The sequence below is a fragment of the Oryx dammah genome, unplaced genomic scaffold (assembly GCF_014754425.2).
Source record: "Oryx dammah isolate SB20612 unplaced genomic scaffold, SCBI_Odam_1.1 HiC_scaffold_2, whole genome shotgun sequence".
In the NCBI taxonomy this organism is placed as follows: Eukaryota; Metazoa; Chordata; class Mammalia; order Artiodactyla; family Bovidae; genus Oryx; species Oryx dammah.
In genome coordinates, this window is record NW_024070186.1 from 43,479,136 (window position 1) to 43,494,785 (window position 15,650).

Here is a 15,650-nt window from a genome sequence, read left to right on the forward strand (position 1 = left end):
AATTATGTCAGACGGCTTTCAATTCTCCTCTGAAAATGCTACAAATTAGACCAGGTTCTTACCATGTACAGTGAACAAAAGACTGTACGAGTGGCTATCAACCAGAGGCCCAGAGGCTTGTCTCCTACAGTTGTCCTTCACAGGCACATGTTGGCTGCAAGGCAAGCCAGGAAACGTGATGCCTGCCTTTTCCACTAACTGGTGTTTTCACCTTGGGTATTACTTGCCCTCTTTAAGAATCTGCCTGCAATACGGGAGACCTAGGTTTGATCTCTGGGTTGGGAAGATCCCCTGGAGAAGGGAAAGGGTACCCACTCCAGTATTCTTGCCTGGAGCAAACAGTGGGACACGACTGAGCGACTTTCACTTCACTTCACTTCACTTTGGTCTTCAGCTTCCTCTCCCGTAAAATAAAGATGCCAGATCAGAACATCTCTGTGGTCTGTCCGGACTCTACTATTCTTTGAATCTAGGTTTCTATGCTTCTCATCTTCAAATGAACACCAAAGCACACTTTATACTTAGTAAAGTAATAATTATATCTAACATTTACTGAGTCCACATTATGAACTAGGCTGACAGTTTTACATAGCTGTTACTATTGTTTACCATAATTATTTCAGGTGGCTACAAAAGATCACCATTGTCTATGTGGGGAAGAAATGAAGCTAATATCTATATATGGGAAATTAAGGCTGCAACTAAGTTGTTCAGCTGTTCAGTCGTGTCAGACTCTTTACAATCCCATGGACTGCAGCATACCAGCTTCCAGAGTTTGCTCAAACTCAAGTTCACTGAGTCAGTGATCCCATCCAACAATCTCATCCTCTGTTCTCCCCTTCTCCTCCTGCCTTCAGTCTTTCTCAGCATGAGGGTCTTTTCCAGTGAGTTAGCTCTTCGCATCTAAGTAGCAACTTAAGATCATAAAACTAAAAGGTTTTTTAGGCTAATGATTTATATCCAATTCCATCTCATTCCAGACCTTGAATTAATTGATATAGTCTGCTGCTGCTGCTGCTAAGTCATTTCAGTCATGTCCAACTCTGTGCAACCCCAGAGATGGCAGCCAGGCTCTGCCGTCCCTGAGATTCTCCAGGCAAGAACACTGGAGAGGGTTGCCATTTCCTTCTCCAATGCATGAAAGTGAAAATGAAGTCGCTGAATCTTGTCCGACTCTTCCCAACCCCATAGACTGCAGCCTACCAGGCTCCTCCATCCATGGGATTTTCCAGGTAAGAGTACTGAAGTCGGTTGCCATTGCCTTCTCCTGATACAGTCTATAGCCATGCAAATGTCCAATCACCATATACATTCAGCCATGTTAAATGAGTAGATAAGAGGATATCGACCTAGGCTACAGACTAGAGGCAATATTTCAGGGCATTGAGCATAGATTAATCAAATATCCACAACTACTTTAATATCAGAACGGGATACTGTTTTGCCATAGTACTTACATTATCATTTCCTCATTGTAATTCCTTCACTCATCATCAGCATGTTCAAACCCATGGATTATGAAAGAAGAGTAGGTGAGGAAACCACTATTCAGTCTACCATCATCTGTGGAATGTCTATTTCCATGGGCTGTAACTGTCTGGAATATGACAGGAGACTTCAATCTCTATTATTCATAGACCCATAGATATAGAAAACAAACTAGTGGTTACCAGTGGTGAGAAGGAAGGGAAGAGAGACAAGACAGGCATAGGGATTAAGAGGTACAGACTATTATGTATCAAATAATGTAAATAAGCTATGATGCTAAATTGTACAACACAGGGAGCATAGCCAATATTTTATAAAAACTATAAGTGGAGTATAACCTTTCAAAATTGTGAATCACTATGGTGTATACCTATGCTGCTGCTGCTGCTGGTGCTAAGCCGCTTCAGTTGTGTCCGACTCTGCGTGACCCCATAGACAGCAGCCCACCAGGCTCCCCCGTCCCTGGGATTCTCCAGGCAAGAACACTGGAGTGGGTTGCCATTTCCTTCTCCAATGCAGGAAAGTGAAAAGTGAAAGTGAAGTCGCTGAGTCCTATCTGACTCTCAGCGACCCCATGGACTGAAGGCTACCAGGCTCCTCTGTCCATGAGATTTTCCAGGCAAGAGTACTGGAGTGGGGTGCCGTTGCCTTCTCCAGGTGTATATTTATAATTTACCTAATATTGTACATCAACTATACCTCAATTTAAAACATCAAAAAGAAAAAGCAGTGCTTGATTTTTACAAGTGATTCTCAGGGAGGGAAGATCAAACGTGTGTTTCAGTAAGTATTCTGTTGGCTGAAGCAAGAACTTTACCTCAAGCAAAATTATACAAAGGTAAGTTTATTTTTGTTACCCTCGTTTTCTCAACGCTGCCCATACTTCCGTTTTCCAATTCTCAGGCTTTATAACTGCATCCTCTCTCCTTTCTGGAACCTGTCCTTGGAAACTACTGGGACACATAAACGTCCCAAAGTATTTAAGAGTGAGAGCAATTAAAAGGTATGAGTGCTGAGACCATCTGCGTTAATATGGCTTAATTAAGAATACAGATCAGCTGAGCCACCCATCACCCCGCCCCCACCCCCGCCCGCAGGCTTCTGCGGTTGCCATGACGGCGGCCTTGTTCTGGGCTGCACTTGCCTTTGCACCTGTGCTCCAGTTCCACCTCTTCACCATGGCCACCGCCATTGCGCATCAACTTTCTCCTCATCGCAGAGTTCTGGTTGGTGTCTCTGCTGCTTTCCTCCCTTGTTTGGTTTATGACAGCAGTCATTACTGACATCAAAGATGGACCAGTGAGGAAATGTCTGCTGATCTTTGGAGTGTTAGTCTGTCCTTATGCAAGAAATGTGCCGGTTTGCATGTTATAAACATTTTTTTTTTTTTTAAGCCAGTGAGGGCTTGAAGAGGATAAACCCAGGTGAGAGCACTCTCTACGGACCGCTGGTTATGTTTCTGGCTTAGGCTTTGAAATCATGAGTGGAGCATTTTCCTCTGTAAATACTCTGTCTGACTCCCTGGGGCCAGGCACAGCAGGCATTCTTTGAGACCCTCTCCAGCGCTTCGGAAATTCAGCTTTCATGACCCTGGAGAACACAGTGCTGCACGTGTTCTAGAGCATCATGTTTTTGGAAGTGCCTCTGAGAAGAAAAAGTGGTACACGCTTCTTGTCATTCTCACCCATCTGCTGGTGTCAGCCCAAAGCTTCAGGAATACTCACTGTGGATTAAATCTGGTGTCGATGGGCATCATGCTGGTATTCACAGGCATCTGGCCATTCTCCCTTTCTGCCAAAGCCTGAAATGCTGCCTGCTCTGCCAAGACTAGGACTTGCTCCTCTTCAACCAGTGCTCCAGACAACCTCCAAGGACGAGCTCTTTTGAAATGGTAAGTTGCATCTTTAGAAGAAGTACAACTGTGTCTTTTTCTATAAATCCCTTTTCCTGGTGAAATTGGGAAAAAACAAAGCTGTCTAGATATGATATAGCCTTCATGCTACAACTTTCTGAAAGGGATACATCAGTGGTATGTAGTCTGGCTGCAAGTCAAAATCACCTGGTAAAATGTAGAGTACTGATTTCTGGGCTCCACCTCCAGGTTTAATTGATCTGGTATTTGATAATTTTGTTAAGCTTCTCAGATAATGCTGATGTGCATCCAGGTGGAAAACCACTGATGTCCAAGTAGGAACTATCTGAGAATTCTGCAAGTAAATAAAGATGAGATGTTCAGCTGTCCCCTGACTGAGTTTGTCTCCAGTCTGCATTGAGCAAGTAACTATCTGAGTATCAAATCCTGGTTAACCTTCATCTTTCTGAGTTCTGAAGTCACAAAAGGCTAAAGGGCTATGACCTCTGTGAACTGTTTCACTTCACAGTACTCTGATTTCTGAGAATGTCAAAGGATGTGCTTATAAATACAAAAATGCACTGACTTACTATGCCAATTTAACCAAAGTAAGCTATTGATTGTGAAACTGTATTTTTCTGTAGTTTTTCCCTTATAGATTTTGCTTTTTTGAGGCATTACATTATTTTGAGCATAGATTCATTTTCTTTAATTAAAAAACCAATTATTCCTGACTTCCTGGGAAGATATTATAAAACCAGGAATTTATGTGCATATGAAAAAAGTAGGGAAAACCACTAGACCATTCAGGTATGACCTAAATCAAATCCCTTAATATTATACAGTGGAAGTGAGAAACAGATTCAGGGGATTAGATCTGATAGAGTGCCTGATGAGCTATGGACAGAGGTTCATGACATTGTATAGGAGATGGAGATCAAAACTTCCCCAAGAAAAAGAAATGCAAAAAAGCAAATTGGTTGTCTGAGGAGGCCTTACAAATAGCTGTGAAAAGAAAAGAAGCTAAAGGTAAAGGAGAAAAGGAAAGATATACCCATTTGAATACAGAGTTCCAAAGAATAGCAAGGAGAGATAAGAAAGCCTTCCTTAGCGATCAGTGCAAAGAAATAGAGGAAAACAATAGAATGGGAAAGACTGGAGATCTCTTCAAGAAAATTAGAGATACCCAGGGAACATTTCATGCAAAGATGGGCTCAATAAGGAACAGAAATGGTATGAACCTAACAGAAGCAGAAGATATTAAGAAGAGGTGGCAAGAATACGCAGAAGAACTATATAAAAAAGATCTTCATGATCCAGATAATCATGATGGTGTGATCACTCATCTAGAGCCAGACATCCTGGAATGTGAAATCAAGTGGGCCTTAGGAAGCATCACTAACAAAGGTGATGGAATTCCAGTGGAGCTATTTCAAGTCCTAAAAGATAATGCTGTGAAAGTGCTGCACTCAATATGCCAACAAATTTGGAAAACTCAGCAGTGGCCACAGGACTGGAAAAGGTCAGTTTTCATTCCAATCCCAAAGAAAGACAATGCCAAAGAATGCTCAAACTGCTGCACAGTTGCACTCATCTGACACACTAGCAAAGTAATGCTCAAAAGTCTCCAAGCTAGGCTTCAACAGTACATGGACAGTGAACTTCCAGATAGATGTTCAAGCCAGATTTAGAAAAGGCAGAGGAACCAGAGATCAAATTGCCAACATCTGTTCAATTATCAAAAAGGCAAGAGAGTTCCAGAAAAACATCTATTTCTGCTTTACTGACTATGCCAAAGCCTTGACTGTGTGGATCACCACAAACTGGAAAATTCTTCAAGAGATGGAAATATCAGACCACCTGACCTGCTTCCTGAGAAATCTGTATGCAGGTCAGGAAGCAACAATTAGAACTGGATATGGAACAACAGACTAGTTCCAAATCAGGAAAGAAGTACGTCAAGGCTGTATATTGTCACCCTGTTTATTTACCTTATATGCGGAGTACATCATGAGAAACACTGGGCTGGATGAAGCACAAGCTGGAATCAAGATTGCTGGGAGAAATATCAATAACCTCAGATATGCAGATGACACCACCCATATGGCACAAATCAAAGAAGAACTAAAGATCCTCTTCATGAAAGTAAAAGAGGAAAGTGAAAAAGTTGGCTTAAAACTCAACATTCAGAAAACTAAGATCATGGCATCCGGTCCCATCACTTCATGGGAAATAGATGGGAAAACAGTGGAAACAGTGTCAGACTTTATTTTGGGGGGCTCCAAAATCACTGCAGATGGTGATTGCAGCCATGAAATTAAAAGATGCTTACTCCTTGGAAGAAAAGTTATGACCAACATAGACAGCATATTCAAAAGCAGAGACATTACCTTGCCAAAAAGGTCCATCTGGTCAAGGCTATGGTTTTTCCAGTGGTCATGTATGGATGTGAGAGTTGGACTGTGTGAAGAAGGCTGAACACTGAAGAATTGATGCTTTTGAACTGTGGTGTTGGAGAAGACTCTTGAGAGTCCCTTGGACTGCAAGGAGATCCAACCAGTCCATCCTAAAGGAAATCAGTCCTGGAATATTCACTGGAAGGACTGATGTTGAATATGAAACTCCAATACTTTGGCCACCTGATGCAAAGAACTGACTCATTTGAAAAGACCCTGATGCTGGGATAGATTGAAGGTGGGAGGAGAAGGGGATGACAGAGGATGAGATGGTTGGATAGTGTCACTGACTCAATGGACATGAGTTTGTCTAAATTCTAGGAGTTGGTGATGGACAAGGAGGCCTGGTGTGCTGCAGTCCATGGGGTCGCAAAGAGTCAGACACAACTGAGCAACTGAACTGAACTGCTGTTTAGTCTTTTCTAGGTGCGTCCCCACACAGCATTTACCTGCTGAATGCTCGCTGCTGGATTCATTGAGGTGAAGCCCACTGTTTTATCTCTGAGCAGCTCTGCAGGTTTGCCAAGTGATTACCCTGGGACAGGGTTCACTGGAAGCTAGTGGAAATTTGGGCGGAAAAGAAGCCAGGAGGGTGGTGTTCACACTTTTAGCTTGTCGTGTATTACTGACTAACACTTCCATCCAAATGGTACAGTGGAAAACTGGAAATATGTCCTAAAATACCATATTCATGCTTTTACGTAATCTGTATACTCTTTAGATATGGTAAATGCCCTTAGGTTTTGGTAGCACATACAGCATTCACTTTTTAGGACTATCAAAGATGTTTGTTTGGGCTTCCTAGGTGGCATTAGTGATAAAGAACCTGCCTGCCAGTGCAGGAGATGTAAGAGAAGCACATTCCATCCCTGGGGCGGGCACAGCAACCCTCTCCAGTATCCTTGTCTGGAGAATCCCATGGACAGAGGAGCCTGAGGGCTACAGTCCACAGGGTCTTAAATAGTTGGACACAACTGAAGTGACTTAGTACATAAGATGTTTGTTCAACTTCCAAACATCACTTTTGGTTTCCTTTATAAAGGAGAATTGTGCCTTTACTAATTAGAAATTGTTCCAAGTTGATGGTTTCTAGGGAGCTGATGTTCTGTGAGAAATGGAAATTCCCTACATATTCAAGTGGGAACACGGTGAAGCTTGTATGTGCAGCAGAACAGCCAAAAAAAATAGAAGCAGCAATGAGAGGGCTCACCAGTGACATGAGGGATGGAAGAATTCGGTAATATTATGGTGGGGGAGAATAATGGATGTGTTTAAAATGGAAACATGGCCAGTTAATTTGGGCTAGCTGCACATCTGTCCAGGGACCAGAACTTTACACATAAACTAGACCTTTATCAATGAAATCCCCTCTTATGTTTAAATAATTCAAGTGATTTGATCTAGGGTTTCAAGAGGAGTAAGGTTTCCAGCAAGGCTGTAAACAGTTCCATAAGCAATTACAGTTATTCCCCTAAAGTCTACTTGAGCACTAATACCACTGCTCCTGCTGGGGTTTGCTGTTTTCCACTTTTATACAAGATTTTCTTTAGGTGAGTCATACAAGAGTCAAAGACATAGAGACTAAACAGTGACATTTATTGTGCAGAGTTGAAGGGAATAAGATACCTATTGAACTAGGCTTCATTCCTATTGGAGCATGGTGTTCTTTGATAAACAGGGTAAGAAAAATGTAGAGTTGGTTTGTTACTGTTGACTTACGATTCTCTTAAATGAATAGTCTGATAAAAGATTTGTGGATCTGTGAAGTCTAGAAAAATCTGAGAAGATTAGTATTACTCATACTTGAGCTCAGAGGATGTCCTCTGTGCATTAGTAGTTTAATCTTAAGTAAGCAATCTGGACCACTGTGAAATATCATTTAAAAAACATCTTGGACAAGAAAATTTTCTTTGATGGTGAGACTAATGTCTTAGGTTAGGAAATTGTTGGCTAATCCTTGATTGAGTGAGTGCCAAGGAAACCCAGAAGGAGAGTAGTCTCCCTTTGTTGCTGTGTATATATTAAGATGTGCTTTATTTATTTTTATTTTTTTGCATTTGTTACTTGTGATGAGTTTTCTGAGCCCTGACAGTGTTTGGAGAGGAGGTGATGGTGTTAATCTTGTGTTCTTCTCCACACAGAGCTTTCTCAGTTTGGAGGAAAATGTGGCTATGTTCCAAGTTGACCTTGGAAAGTGAATATTGTTGCAGCACCTGACTATGTTGCCATGTTCATCACAGAGACTGATTTTGACTCTCTAATAAATTTGTATTTTTTTAACTCCTTTGAATTAGAGTTGAAGCTGGAGTTTTGTTGCCTTTGATCCTGGCCTGCCTGCCTGGCAATATAATAGGAGCAGCCTCTTTTAGAGCGTCTTTGTGAACAGATAGCTGAAAGGGATAAATGGTGTCTGTAGACTGTACAGAAAATAGAAAACGGCTTTTGTTCCCAATCTTGTATTTGTGTTGTCAATCACTTTTCAGTGTTTGCTGAGAGTGACAGATACACGGGACTAATGGTCAGAGTGGGCCTGAGGGCTCCAGGGAAGCCAGGGCGCCAGCCTGTCTTGGGCACCAGCAGCGTGCTTCCTGGGAAGAGGTCCTGAGAGTGCTGGCTTTTTGTTGGCTAAGTTTTCGCTGGGCCCCACCACTCCTAGCAAGAGAGACAAACTAGATGTCACAACTAAAGAATTTTAAAGTTCTTTGCTTAGAACGCTTTACTTTATGATTGTAGCTTTTAAATTCTCATTTAATAAGAGACTTTATTCCATTAAATGTAGTGTTCATAGGAGTGGGCACTGTCTTTATGTGCAATATTTATCATTTTATTTAAGTTATACTCTTATGTCATATATAGCTTGCACTAATCAATGCATTCAATAGTATTTTCCAGCAAACAATAAAAAGACTGTTTGCCACCAAAAAAAAAAAAAAAAGAATATAGATCAGCTCTGTCAACATGAATTAGTTGTTTGTTTGTTCCAGGAAACTTTGCCTGGGAAAGATAAAGCTGTAAACCAATTTTTAAAAATTCACTATTTGCTTCAGGAAACTTCCCAAAGATAATTAATGGAAACAAGAGTCTTCTCACCTTGGCAAATGCTGCTTATCATACAAAGTTTCTTCGTGAAGGCTTGTTTCAAGATCCTTGTGTCATAGGGTCTACTAATTCCAAACTAGTACATTACAAACGTTGCCCAGTCCAGACCAGGTCTTCATCTTGAAAGACCTACCTCAAAACAACTTTGAGCTGAAACCGCAAAGCCCTAAAATTAGACTTCTGACTTCCATATTCTGAGACACTGCTGGGATTGGTAAGGTGGTGTTCTCCCTTGCTAAAGCAAGTTTTAATACATTTAGCTTTCCTTTTTTCATAGGTTGATGATTTGCTGGGGAGTCCAATGGTACTACCTATAAGATGGTGACCTATGTTTCTCTAGGTCACAGCAGGCTGAGAATAAAACTTTTGAGTTCCGACAAGTTAATGGCAAAGACAGAAATCATGCATGCCCGTATAGTAATAACTGAGGAATCTCAAGTTCTCCAAAACTACCCACCTATTGCTAGAAGATCTAAGGGTCTTCTAGATGTACTCATGAACAAATCTCAGTATCCACTCAATGCTGAGGCTTCTGCTGAATTCAAACTTTAAAAAAAAAGGAAATGGCACTATAGTTGGAACCCATTATCGAGCTTCTTCTTTGGGTGTGGAAACTATCGGCTTCCCCTAAAGTCACTGTTTCTGCTGCCCACCACTTAGGTCATTGCTGTTTGAGTCTTCTGAAGTTGATCATGTGTCCAAAGGTGGCCGGAATCAGTACTGCTCATATCAGTGCCTCCAGGGCTGGATTCCTGGTGAGGAATGCTTGCAAAACCACCGGGTTACACTGTGTAAGCCATTACCTGCTCCATATACGTATATGACCAGTGGAAGCCCACACAACATATTACTGAGGCACATTTGGACAATGCGGGAAGTAAGCAGAACACAAAGGATCGAGAAAAATCTTTCATTCATTGATTCCTTCTTTCATGCATACAACAAATATTTGAGTGTCTCCTGGCTATAACAAAAAGGAGTTTATTAATGGCCTTAAAATGTTCTCATCCATCAGGAAGTTTTGGCATGCATTCTCTATTCACCCCTGATTTTCTATGTGTCACAGACAGTGCACTGGAGATAAAATGAGCAAGACAGACAGTCCTCACCAAGCCAAAGGGCAGAATGGGGAAAGAGATAATGAAACAATGGGAATATGGAATGGCAGATTCAGTGGAAGGAAAGCAGAGGGTGATGTAAGAGCAAGAAACCAAGGTAAACCAATCCAAATTTTAAAATCAGGGAAGTCTCTGTGTAATAACGATCTGTGAAGTTTCAGAAACAGGAAAATATCCTGTTCTCACAGAACGAAGTTTATATGGGCAGAGTGTATCCTATGAAGGAGACAAGAGGATACATGAGGTTAGAGATTGGGAAACAGACCATGGAAAGTCATGTTGAGTTTAGGATTTATTTACAGGAGAAACAAGGCTATTGATAGCTTTAACAACAGGTGCAAATCAATGAAATTTTCAGAGAGGTTACTTTGGATACATTGTGGAGAATGAATTTGAGGGAAGAAAACAGAGGCAGGAAATCTACTAAGAAGCTATTGAGATGACTCAAGTAGGAAATTAAGGCTTCCTGGACTAGTGTGCTGACAGTGATGATGAGGGGGAAAAAAGACAGGACAGATTTGAGAAATAGGAAATAGACTTGATGGTCAATGGCAATTGGCTGGGGCAGTGAAAGAGATGGGAATTCATCCCTCTCAACAGATGAGTCAGGTCACGTCACTCCTCAGCTCAGAACCCTGCAGTGGCTTCCATCTCACGCAGAATGAAAGCTAAAATCTTCACAGTGGGCCACAAGGATGAAAAAGTCTGTACAACACATCCCTACCCTAGCCCTGTTGCCTCAATGGATTCCCTCCTCCTGCCTTCCTGCCAGCTCACTCTACCTCACCCACTCCAATATCCTGCTCTTCTCAAACATTCCAGGCATGAGCTTACCTTACAATTTTTGTTTTTGTTCTGCCCAGATACCAGTATGGTTCATACCCTTGCCTTCTTCAAGTCTTTTTTTAAATATCACCTTTTCAGTGAGGCTTTTCATCGTCATCCTACTAAACATTCCAACCTCTGTGACAGTATCCCAAGTTTTCTTATTACCCATCACTTTTCAATTTATGGTATAGAGTAATTTACTTATTTTTTGTTATTAGAAATAATATTTTGGTTATCACTTAGAATGTAAGCTCCGTGAAGGAAGGAGTTTTTGTCTTGTTTTGTTCATTATTGTACCCCCAGTTCCTAGAATACCCAGGATGTAGTAAGCACTCGATTTTTATTGAATGAATTAGTGGGCAGTCCCCATGTCTGTAGCCTGACCAACCAGTCAGATGGTGGTTCTAATCACTAATCTGAAAATATGAGAGATGGGGAAGGTTTAAACAGAAAAGCTTATGAATTCAGTTTGGGATCATTTGCTCAGTACCACAACTATAATATTAAGAGCATGATATGGTTAGATAAGTCAAAACTGTTAGCAAAATTTCAACTTTCTTAGAAAAACAGGAGCCAAACTCTTTTGTAAGAGAACAACCTACAGAATTCCAAACCTGTTCTCACGGATGAGGCATGTGCACTGGTTCCCTGCAAGTCAGCCAATAAGACGGTCAATCAATATACATCAAGAAGAGGTCAGCAACCCTGGACTGTTCAAAGTGGCGTAAGTCATACAGTGGTGTGGATACTCAGAATAATTACATTAGGGATTCTGTTTGAGGTCTTGTATATCTTGTATATCTAGACAAAGGATTGACAAATAATCATTAGATAATGTTGAGGCAATGTACTCAATTTTTCACCTAGTAAAGGTTAACATTTACTCCCCAAATTATAAATCAGATATCAAATAAGAAGTAGACTAATGGAGAATAAGATGAGCTAACTTGCAGAGAAAACACTAGTAAAGTGCAGTCAAGTTCTTGGTACCTAAATTTGTTTTCTTTTGTTCCCTTAACAATTTAGAAACCCTGATCAACTCTAAACAGTGTTTTGCAGCTCCAGATGAGAACGAGTTTTCACAAGTCTGTATTTTTCAAACTTTAGCATGTATCAGAATCCCCTAGAAGGCTTTTTATTCCTGGGCACCCAAGCCTGGAAGTTCTGATTCAGTAGATCTTGAGTGGGCCCCAAAATTTGCATCTCTAACAAGTTTCTAGATGGTGTAAGTGCTTCTGGTGCAGGGACCACACTTTAAGAATCACTGTAATCCTGGGCCTATTTGAGACCTTTTTGCCCATTTCAACTGGGTTCTCTACTGACTTCTTTACTGAAGTTGGTTGAGTTCAATATATGAATATGGAACCACAGAATGGTATAAAATTAATGCAAATTATTTTTTAAACCTTTTTTATTTAATTTCATTTAATTCTAATGTTTTTCATCATATAGTCTGTCAGTTTCTTTTTTCTTCTCTTTTTTTGGTAATTTGTGGTTTAGATGGAAGTGAGCATTTACATGTGTATGATGGAACAAATATTGTTAATTCCTGAGCTAACCACAATACCATGTGCATTATGTTTTCTCTCTTATATTAACTTCCTCTTTTCTCCTAAAGTTAGTAATAGCCTCATTTTTAATCTGCTTAGTTTTCTATGATCTATCACTAATGTGATAGATCTTTCCAATGCTTCTTGATATTTTCCAGATGATCAAATAATACAATTTTTTTTTTTCCTTAGAAACCTCGCTCCAACTTCCTGTTCTAATCTGACAGGTCCTTTTCCAGGCTGGCTGCATAGTTATTATCCTAGAATATCCTTAGTCATTTTCCTGTTGGATCCACTATTTCCTAATCCCGTATTTTCCTATTTCTTGATTTATTTGCTTACTTTTTTTGGAGCATTTAGTTCAGCTGCATCATAAGAAAGAAAACAGGGTGAGATTAATTTTGTCAGCTGTCACATGGCTGCAAATTTGCACATTCTTAACTAGATGGGTACAGTATTTTGACTAAAATTTATTTTCATTTCAACTTTTTAAGATTTTGCTCTGTTTAGTTTTCTAACTCCAGTGTTGCTTGTACAAATTCAGATGCTATTCTGATTTTCTTTTTCTTTCTATGTGACTTTTGACTTTTCTCTCAAACTCTTAGGGTCTTCTTTCTCACCAGGTGTTATAAACTTTCACATTAATGTGCCTTATTGTGGGTTTTTCTCATGGGCTGCGCACCGCTTGGGCTATTTCAATTGAGGAACTCACACATTTCAACTCTGAGAAATTTTCCGTATTCTGAAGGCCTTTTATTATCCTTTAAATTCTTTATCTACTCTTTCCAACTTTTCATCTCTTGTTTTTTAAAGCTTTATAGATACTTTTTGCAACTTTATCTTCAAAGCCTTCTTTGAATTTTCATTTTAATTAAACTTTATTTTATTTTGTATATAATCTATTTTAATTTAATTATTTGTATTAAATATCTATCATGTATTTAATCTCTAGAAGCTATCTTTCGGAGCATCCTCTTATATCTTGAGATCATTTATTATAGTTACTTGGGTGTTTTTTGCTGCTTCATATATTATTTCTTTTTCACCAAACTTATTTTTTAATAATTGGATTTCTCTCTTTCATTTGAAAGCTATTTCTCTATATCAATAGATCTCAAATATTAACTTACATCAGAATCACCTGAAAGTCTTATTAAAACACAGACGACAGGGTCTCTTCCCTAGAATGTTTGATTCAGTAGGGCTGAGATGAGGCTAGAGAATCTGCATTTCTAACAAATGCTACTTGTGCCAGAGATCACATTTGAGAACTTTTGTTTGGGGTCACATGGGGTTGTAGACTTCACAAAGTAAAAAGTACTGACATGTATACAGATTAAGTGGAGTAGGGAATGGCAATCCACTTCAGTATTCTTGCCTGGAGAATTCCATGGACAGAGAAGCCTGGTGGGCTACAGTCCATGGGGTGGCAAAGAGTCAGACAAGACCGAGCAACTAACACACTCACAGGTTAAGGGCCTGCTTCTGGGTTCTCTGTTTAGGGCCTTCCTCAGCAGAACCCCTTGATGCTGTAATTCTAACCAAACCCCAGAATTCAGTGCTTTGTGAACTGGGCTCAGTGCTTTGTGAATGGCAGTGATTTTCAATTCTTCAATGTATTTTATGCGAGTAAAATCTATAATATATACAATAATATGAACCATTATAATTCCAAAATGTATGCTTATAAAACAATAAACAGTTTTCATAGAAAAGAGCAGAGAATAAATTACCAAGAAGTTTCCAGAAAATGTTCAGGATCTAGGATGTCACTGTGACTTTAGCCACTGTACTATAAAAGAAGGAACAAATTGCATAATACATGTTGATTATTCTTTATTAGCTATTGAAATCTTCTGGTGATGAGTGGAAGTCTGAAAACTGAGTTGCGGCCTCCTGAATGATAATGACAGAACAATCTGGAAATTATGTACTACCAGAAGAGAAAAGGGCACTAAGTGTGTACTTGAGTACCTGTCTCATAAAACATGTTATTATTTACAGTTTTGTCTTTTCATTGCTTCTTCTTCTCTTGAAAATTCTAAACTCTGTAGTGTTCAAAATTAAGACAAACAGCTCTGTCTAGTGGCCAATGTGACCATTGCAGTCAAAGTAAAAACAGTATTCAAGTCAGACCTTTTTAAATAATCTGTCTAAAACTTGGCAAACGACTTTGACAGGAGGTGGCTCTTTTGTCCCAACTCAGGAGATGCAATGGATAAAAGCCATCAGTCATGTTATCTCCATTTGGGACTTTTTCAGCAGTTAAGAGAGACAGGTGCAAAACCCAGCTCAGTAATTTAGCTTAAAAGGAAAGGATTTTTATTTGTGAAATTGTGTTTGGTAGATAACTTTTTTCAAAACATAAGTATACACCGTAGCCTGTTTTTAGCTTCACTCTTCTTTGTTTCCCCCCATTCTCCCTTCTCCTGCCTTTAAGAAAAATCTGGAATTGAACTGTAAGTCAGAATCTTGTCATTCTTCTTATGGCAGATGAACTGCCCCCTAGCAGCTGGGGTGTCCTGCCTTTGACAGTTGTTTCCACAGCACTGCAGAATATGAACAGGACACCGTGTGGAAAAAATGAAGAGCAGCAGCTATTGGCTCCTAATTCGCCATAAAGCATTCAGAACAACAGTGGCCTTTTTCTTGCAAGAACTGGTATATTGAGGCAAAATCTTGCTGTTTCCCATACATTTCCTCTTCCCAAAATAATATGAAGTATGTTAGAATAAATTTAAAAGGATAAGTAAAATCAAGTATAAAAAAAAGATGAAGAATCCAATGGTGGACTAAATCTGGGCCCATGATATGTCTGGGCATGGAATAGAGATGAAATTTGTGAACTGAAATAAAATTTATTGGACATAGAGGATGAGAATTTGGTTGCTTTTTAATACATAAGTTACAAGATATTAAGTATATGGTTATACCCCCAAAGTAAAATGACTTAAGGGTTAAAATATCATGTGTTTGCTAAAGATAATCTTCAAGTACATAATTAATACTAAAACAAGTCAATTAGAAAATTATAGCTTAACATATACCCAAGAAACATTCCAGTGTTAAACAAATGTTTACTTTCTGAAGATAAATTTTACAATATGCTTGTTGTTAAAAATTATAGCACCCCAAAATATTAACTTAAAAAAGGTAAAAGATAACCATAATATGAGATTTAAAGATAAGCACTATTAATATTTAGTATAAATCTTTTAAGGTATAATTCCTATGATAAAAGTAATTATATTCTGAGGAG

The 15,650-nt window shown here is 39.4% G+C and overlaps 1 pseudogene; it reads left to right on the forward strand.

Annotated features, from left to right (window-relative positions):
• Positions 1 to 2,600: 2,600 nt before the first annotated feature.
• On the forward strand, positions 2,601 to 15,012 carry LOC120881531 (annotated as a pseudogene).
• The last annotated feature ends 638 nt before the right edge of the window (positions 15,013 to 15,650 follow it).